This window comes from Triticum dicoccoides, chromosome 1A, assembly GCF_002162155.2.
Source record: "Triticum dicoccoides isolate Atlit2015 ecotype Zavitan chromosome 1A, WEW_v2.0, whole genome shotgun sequence".
Classification (NCBI taxonomy): Eukaryota; Viridiplantae; Streptophyta; class Magnoliopsida; order Poales; family Poaceae; genus Triticum; species Triticum dicoccoides.
In genome coordinates, this window is record NC_041380.1 from 102,242,347 (window position 1) to 102,250,973 (window position 8,627).

Sequence of the window (8,627 nt, forward strand, 5' to 3'; positions counted from 1 at the left end):
ATTTCAGGGACACGCATTGGTCATTTGGGGTCAGATGTGTGGAAGAAATTGAAAGCCGCCTATACGTTGATCGAACAACTATACACTGGTGCACAGCGGATCATCTATACTGCATCCCACAACAAGCCGGCGCCCACTTTGATTCAGGACACTCTGCAGAAACTGTTGGTGCTTCCTGCCCGGGTTGAAGAGCTGAAGAAATCTGCTGCTCGAACCAGTGCGATCAATGCCTTAATCCAGGCAAAAGCTTGGGTGTTGGATTTTGATCCTATTGAAGCGGCTCAGGGCTATCCCAGCTTGAAGGAAGACGGGTCAGAGTTTAGTGAAGCGGATCTGCGAGCAATAAACCGGGAGGTGCGTCCGCTAACTTGTCAATTGGCTGAAGAAGCAGACTTGTCTCATTATCAAGCCCAATATGACAATCAAAACAAGCAAATAGATGCACCAATTCATGAAGCGGAAAATCTTATCCCTCCAATCCGTAAGCATACTTACGCTCCCAATATTGAACCGTCGTTGCTGATCAATGATGAAGCTGTCTTTCGAGCATTAATGGGAATCGACTGGACAACTGTTGATTTCCAGCCGCTGGGTAGAGAAACTGAAGTTGAAGCGGCGCGGGATGAACCACAACCATCAGGCCAGGCTGGTGACCAAGCTTGAACCAGCAGCCGGTTTAAACTGCTTCTCCTTTCAAAAACAATGATTTTGTAATAGGCTAGTTGATACTCTTGATCTTAATATGCCTTCGTGCATAACCACTTCAATTTGTGCTTCTTTTGGGTGATGAACTTTCCAAATTATTTTCTGCAACATAAAAAATCTTAAAGTGCCACCACGGTTGTACCGTCAAGCGGAGTATGATGTCTGCATATGTAAAATCAAAATATCTGAAATTTAAGCATATGATCAAATCTTTGAGATACATAATACCTGCCATCATTGGGCATGAAGTTGGCTTAGCCAATCTTGAAGCGGAGGTTTATAAACCCACACTGTTGGAGGAGATAGCAGCTCCTGTATATATATAATGCCAGTTTACCATGTAAACCGTGCCGGGTTATAAAACACCGTGTTACTCCGTAATAGGATGTTAACAAAAAATCAAACCGAGCAAATAGTCTCCGGATTAAAAATGGACCGTGTTCCGTCCATTGACAGTGTGAACCGGTTTAAAATTTTGTCGGTTTAAAAAACGCAACAAAAAGAAAGAAATATCTAGCAAAGAAAATTGTGAAGCAAAGGCAATGATAAAATCATTTGCAAAAAGAGGCTTATTTGAGCCGATCAGATGGCGTTACCATGGTCGGACATGACCAAGCTCCCGATAGGTGTAGCTATGGTTCAAGTCAGCCAGGTCCCCAAATGAAATCGTGGCATTTATGCCGATCAAGAGGCGTGGCAATGGTTCGGGTTCGACCAAGCCCCCAAGTGATTCTGTGGCCTTAGGCCGATCAAGAGGCGTGACTGGTTCAGACGTGACCAAGTCCCCAAGTGATCTGGTGGCTCTCGCCTATCAAGAGGTGTTGCATTGGTTCGGACACGACCAAGCCCCCAAGTGATATAACATGATGCTTTTGAAAAGTGAACTCAAGGGGTAAACCGGAGGACGCTTTAGAACAACTCCGTGTAACCACACATGATGTAAAAGGACAGATACCCCGCTTTAGCTGAGGTTCCGGTTTATTATATTTAATCATAATATATACATCATCGTAATATGTACATAAGTAGAGCCAATGGCTCAGGTATAGTAAGGCCGAAGATGAGCTATGTTCCACGGCCTGTTGGTCTCTTCCTCTGATGTACGTGAGTCTTTATGCTCTCGAATATCGATCAGATAGTATGACCCGTTGTGCAGATTCTTGCTGACCACGAAAGGTTCCTCCCAAGGTGGGGATAGCTTATGCATATTAGTGTGATCTTGTATGAGCCGAAGCACCAAATCTCCTTCCTGAAAGGTTCTGGTTCTGACTCGGCGACTGTGATAACGACGAAGATCATGTTGGTAAATCGCCGAGCGGGCGGTTGCTATGTCACGTTCTTCATCCAACAGGTCCAAAGCGTCTTGCCGTGCTGTCTCATTGTCCGCTTCAACATAAGCTGCCACACGAGGTGAATCATGACGGATATCACAGGGGAGAACCGCCTCCGCTCCGTAAACCATGAAGAACGGTGTGTATCCTGTTGATCTGTTGGGTGTAGTATTGATGCTCCATAACACAGGTGGTAACTCTTCTACCCAACAACCCGGTGTTCTCTGCAAAGGAACCATAAGCCGGGGCTTGATGCCTTTCAAGATCTCTTGATTATCCCTTTCTGCTTGACCATTGGACTGTGGGTGTGCCACTGATGAAACGTCAAGCCGGATGTGCTCCTGTTCGCAGAACTCCTTCATGGCACCCTTGGACAAATTGGTACCATTATCTGTGATGATACTGTGTGGAAAGCCAAACCGGAAAATCACTTTTTTGATGAACTGAACTACCGTGGCCGCATCACACTTGCTAACAGGTTCTGCCTCCACCCACTTTGTAAACTTGTCAACCGCCACCAGGAGGTGGGTCTTCTTATCTTTGGACCTTTTGAAAGGCCCAACCATATCCAGCCCCCAAGTCGCAAACGGCCAAGTAATTGGAATCATTCTCAATTCTTGAGCCGGCACATGAGCACGTCTTGAAAACTTTTGGCAACCGTCACATCGTCTGACCAGATCCTCCGCATCAGCATGAGCAGTTAACCAATAGAAGCCATGATGAAACGCTTTAGCTACCAAAGATTTTGAACCGGCGTGGTGACCACAATCTCCTTCGTGGATCTCACGCAAAACTTCACAGCCTTCTTCAGGGGACACACAGCGTTGAAACGCCCCTGATACACTGCAATGATGCAACTCGCCATTGACAATAGTCATGGACTTGGAACGCCGTATTACCTGTCGGGCCAGAGTCTCATCCTCTGGTAACTCGCCTCGGCTCATGTACGCTAGGTAAGGAAGCGTCCAATCCAGAATGACATGAAGAGCTGCCACCAATTGAGCCTCCGGATCAGGAATAGCCAAATCCGCTTCACCAGGGAGCTTGACCGACGAGTTGTGCAGCACATCTAGAAAAACAGTGGGCGGGACCAGTTTGCGCTGAGAGCCCAGCCGGCTTAAAGCATCCGCCGCTTCATTCTTCCGTCGGTCCATGTGGTCCACCTGATAGCCTTTAAAGTGACCTGCAACAATATCCACCTCACGACGATATGCTGCCATGAGTGGGTCCTTGGAGTCCCAAGTGCCAGATACTTGTTGAGCCACGAGGTCCGAGTCACCGAAGCACTTAACTCGACTTAGGTTCATCTCCTTAGCCATCCGGAGACCATGGAGCAAGGCTTCATACTCAGCTGCATTGTTAGTACAAGGGAACATTAAACGGAGAACGTAACAAAACTTATCACCTCGTGGGGAAGTTAATACGACTCCAGCCCCCGAGCCTTCCAATTGCCTGGATCCGTCAAAATGGATGGTCCAATATGTGTGATCCGGCTTTTCTTCAGGTGCTTGCATTTCCGTCCAATCATTGATGAAAGCAACAAGTGCTTGAGACTTAACCGCCATCCGAGGCACATACTTCAATCCGTGCGGCCCAAGCTCTATAGCCCACTTGGCAATCTGGCCAGTCGCTTCCCGGTTCTGGATGATATCCCCCAAAGGAGCAGAACTGACCACAGTAATTGGGTGCCCTTGGAAGTATTGCTTAAGCTTCCGGCTTGCCATAAAAACTCCATACACCAGCTTCTGCCAATGTGGATACCTTTGCTTGGACTCAATGAGTACCTCGTTGATATAATAGACCGGACGTTGAACCGAATGCTCCTTACCTGCCTCCTTCCGCTCCACCACAATAGCCACGCTGACCGCACGAGCACTAGCAGCAACATATAACAGTAACGGCTCCTTGTCAATGGGAGCGGCGAGCACATGCGGATTGGCCAATTGCCGCTTTAAGTCCTCAAATGCTTCATCAGCAGCGGAACTCCAAACGAACTGATTCGTCTTCTTCAACATCTGATACAAAGGGATTGCCTTCTCACCAAGGCGGGTGATAAACCGGCTTAACGCGGCAATCCGGCCTGCCAGGCGTTGAACATCATTGATACACTTCGGTTTAGCCAGGGAGGTGATGGCTGTGATCTTCTCCGGATTAGCCTCAATTCCCCTGTTGGACACCAGAAAACCCAATAACTTGCCTGCCGGTACACCAAAGACACACTTGTCCGGATTAAGCATCATCTTGTACGTCCTTAGGTTATCAAAGGTTTCCTTCAAATCGTCAACCAGAGTCTCCTTCTCCCTGGACTTAACCATGATATCATCCACGTAAGCATGTACATTACGACCAATCTGCTTGTGAAGACAATTTTGTACACACCGTTGATAAGTTGCCTGGGCACTCTTGAGCCCAAAGGGCATAGACACATAGCAGAAGGCTCCAAAGGGAGTTATGAATGTCGTCTTCTCCTGGTCCTTAACTGCCATTTTGATATGATGATAGCCAGAATATGCATCCAAAAAACTTAAACGCTCACAACCTGCCGTAGCATCAATAATTTGATCAATACGGGGGAGGGCAAAAGGATCTGCTGGACAAGCCTTATTAAGACCTATGGATTCCACACACATGTGCCAGGTGCCGTTTTTCTTAAGGACTAGCACCGGATTGGCAAGCCACTCAGGGTGAAAAAATTCAACAATAAAACCAGCTGCTAAGAGCCTGGCTACCACTTCTCCAATCGCCTTGCGTCTTTCTTTGTTAAACCGGCAGAGGAACTGTTTCACCGGTTTGTATTTAGGATCCGCATTAAGGGTGTGCTCAGCAAGTTGCCTCGGTACACCTGGCATGTCAGAGGGCTTCCATGCAAAAATGTCCCAATTCTCACAGATGAACTCGATGAGCGTGCTTTCCTATTTCGGATCCTAGTTGGCACTGATAGTGAACTCCTTGGACGAATAGCCAGGTACGAAGTCAACAAGCTTAGTTTCTGCTGCCGATTTGAACTTCAGGGCCGGATCATGCTCCGTAGTTGGCTTCTTTAATGGAGTCATGTCCGGCGGATCAACATTGTCCTTATAATACTTCAGCTCCTCGGTGGCACAAACCGACTCTGCATAGGCCGCATCTCCTTCCTCGCACTCCAAAGCGATTTTACGGCTTCCGTGAACCGTTATTGTCCCCTTGTGACCCGGCATCTTGAGCTGCAAATACACATAACAGGGGTGTGCCATAAACTTGGCGTAGGCCGGTCGCCCAAACAGGGCATGATATGGACTTTGGATTTTCACCACTTCAAACGTCAATGTTTCCGACCTGGAATCATGATCATCTCCAAAGGCCACTTCCAGAGCTATCTTACCAACAGGATATGCTGACTTGCCAGGTACTACACCGTGGAACACCGTATTAGACGGTTTGAGATTTTTATCTGTTAGTCCCATACGATGGAAGGTCTCATAGTACAAGATATTAATGCTGCTCCCTCCATCCATGAGCACTTTGGTGAACTTGTAACCTCCCACCTAAGGCGCCACCACCAGAGCCAACTGAACCGGATTATCAACCTGGGGAGGGTGATCCTCTCTGCTCCATATGATTGGCTGTTCAGACCCGCGTAGATAACGGGGCACGGCCGGTTCAACAGAGTTGACTGCCCGCCTCTGAACCTTCCGGTCTCGCTTGTCCAAGCTAGTGGTGAAGACATGGTACTGCCCACTATTCAACTGCTTTGGGTTGCTCTGGTAACCTGACTGTTGCTGCTGCTGGTTATAACCACCCTGGTTGTTCTGATTATTTTGATTATTATGTCCGCCCGGATTACCATTAAATCCTGAACCGGAATTTCCTCCACCATAACCCGGCCCGGATCCTGAGCCACCGCCGGAGCCGTGATCATACAGGAAAGCATTAAAATTCTTGAACTCCTGCATAATAAAGCAATCCTTCCAAAGATGGTTTGCTGGCACCTCCTTCGTCCCATGCCTTGGATAGGGCTGGCTCAGTAGATAATTTAGGCGGTCCGGGATAGGGTTGGGTGCCCCACTGTGATTTGGTGGTTTACCCTTACGTCGCTGGCCCTTGTCCTGCGCGTTGGTATTAGCCACAAAGTCCATGTTACCATCCGCTTTACGCTTGCCTCCGCCACCATTACCTGCCAAGTGATGCTGCTGACCTTTGGAGTTGTTGTTCCTCTTTCCCTTCCCTGCCTTGTCATCATCAGATTTGGGATCCTTGGTACTATCAGAATCAGCATACTTTACCAAAGCGGCCATGAGGGTCCCCATGTCAGTGCAATGGCGCTTCATCCGTCCCAACTTTAGTTTTAGGGGCCCAAACCGGCAGTTGCCTTCTAGGGTTAAGACTGCGGTGTCAGCGTTGATGCGGTCTGATGAATGCGACACTTGTGAGACCCGGCGCACACAATGAGTCATCGATTCTCCTTCCTCCTGGACACAGGCAGCTAAGTCCACTATCGACATAGGCTGCTTACATGTATCCTTGAAATTACTGATAAACCGGGCTCGTAATTGGGCCCATGAACTGATAGAGTTGGCCGGTAAGCTTTTTAACCAAGTACGGGCCGTTCCTTCAAGCATCATGGTGAAGTACTTCGCACATGCCGCATCATCCACATCAAGCATCTCCATGGCCATCTCATAGCTCTCCACCCATGTCTCTGGGGGTTGATCCGCCGTGTAATTTGGTACCTTGCGCGGGCCCTTGAAATCCTTGGGCAGACGCACATTGCGTAAAGCGGGGACAAGGCAAGGCACCCCAAAGAGCTAGAAGTAACACCGGGTTCGACCGAAATAGTTGGACGAACCGGCGTAAGTTGCTGAGCCTGATACTGTGCGGCTAACTTGGCCTCCCTGCGCGCTCGGGCCCGGTCCACCACTTCCTGAGCGTTATCAGCACCACCCGCCGGGTTATTGCCGCGGGGTGCTCCACATCGTTCATTACTTGACACTGCTGGTTCATCCATACGCCTGCTATAGCTCCGGCTTGGACGAGGGGTCGAGTGGATCCGGTCGCGGTTGTAGGAATACGCTTCCTGTTGGACCAAAGCTGTCCTAAGAAAATCCTTGACCTGTCGTGTCTCTACAGCCTGTGGCGAGTCACCTTCAATTGGAATGGCCTCCAGCCATGCAGCAGCGGCAATGAGATTGTCCATTGGGTTGGAGTAGTGACCCGGAGGTGTTGAAATAGCCTGAGGTATAACAGTGTTTTGACGAGGCGGATTCATCGGACGGGGCTGAACCGGCGCACCGGTCCGCGGAGCTTCCGGCTGGTTTCCCTCCAGCGGATTGCTGGTTCCTGCTCCTGGGGTGTTGAAAAGGTCTCTAGCCTCGAAAACCGAAGGCAAACGGGATCGGTACTTCCTCCTCATGACTTCATGCGACGCGTTCTGGTCCAACATGAGCTTGTAGGCTTGTGCGTCTAAAGCGGCCCGCTCTGTGGTCATCCTGGCATTCTCAGCTGCCAGGTCCGCCTTGGCCTGGGTGATCTGTTCCTTCACCTTTGCAATCTCCGTGTTATGTACTTCCTGATCCGCCGGATTAGCTTCTGCCATAAGCGCAGCCAATGCATCAAATAGATCTGATAGAACTTGAGCCAGCGGGCGTGCAGAGCTTCCTGCGCCGGCAGCTGTCACCGCTATTGAACCAGAGGTTATTGGCGCAGCGGTCGAAGAATGAAGCGCTGCTTGTGTGCCGGCCATGAATATTCCAACTCGGTTGGGTTGATCAGAGGGGTCCGGAATACTGTCGCCATCGGAACAGCCCCCAATCCGGCCATCTTCTAGCTGATATAGAGATTCGGTTTCTCCGCTTGATGACTCGTTGCCGGAATAAACGACGGTCCCGCCGCGAGATTCCGATCCATCCTCGTAACTTCCTCCATGGATGACTCCCATGAAGGCACGCTTCATGGCTGGTTTAACCCAGGCAGATCGCGCATGCTGAGCCGTTTCGACGAGGTCGGTGCAAATGTCCAGCTCAGGGCCCGGTTCTCCGATCTTGCCGATGAAAACGTGTATGCCACCAAAGGGTACCCGGTACCCGTACTCAACTGAGCCGGCCTCGGGGCCCCAGCCTGCATCATCGATGTAGAGCTTGCCGCGACGACTCTTAGTCATCTGGCCCACAGCGTAGCCCTCGAGTCCTTCAAAGCGGCCCTCCAAGAACTTGAAACCATCGTGCGATAGCCCCACGGTGGGCGCCAACTGTCGTGGTTTTGTCACGGCAGATGTCCTAGAGAAAGGACTTAGTGGTGGAGCCATCGCAACGGGTTAGCTTGAAGGGGTTAAAGCGGACACCGGGACGCAAGAGAGTTTATACTAGTTCAGCCCCTTCAATGAAGGTAAAAGCCTACATCTAGTTGTGATGGAATTGATGGGGTTTCGATGACTAGGGAGCAAACAAGCTTCGCCTAAGTCTCGAGTTGTTGTCTGTTGTCCTTGAACCGCCGCCGGGTCGTCCCCTTATATACATGGGTGACGCCCATTGGTTCATAGAGTCCCAATACCGGCTCATAGTTGTGTCCGGTTTGGTCTCTATTTATTCCTAACTTATAATACAAGTTAAATACCAA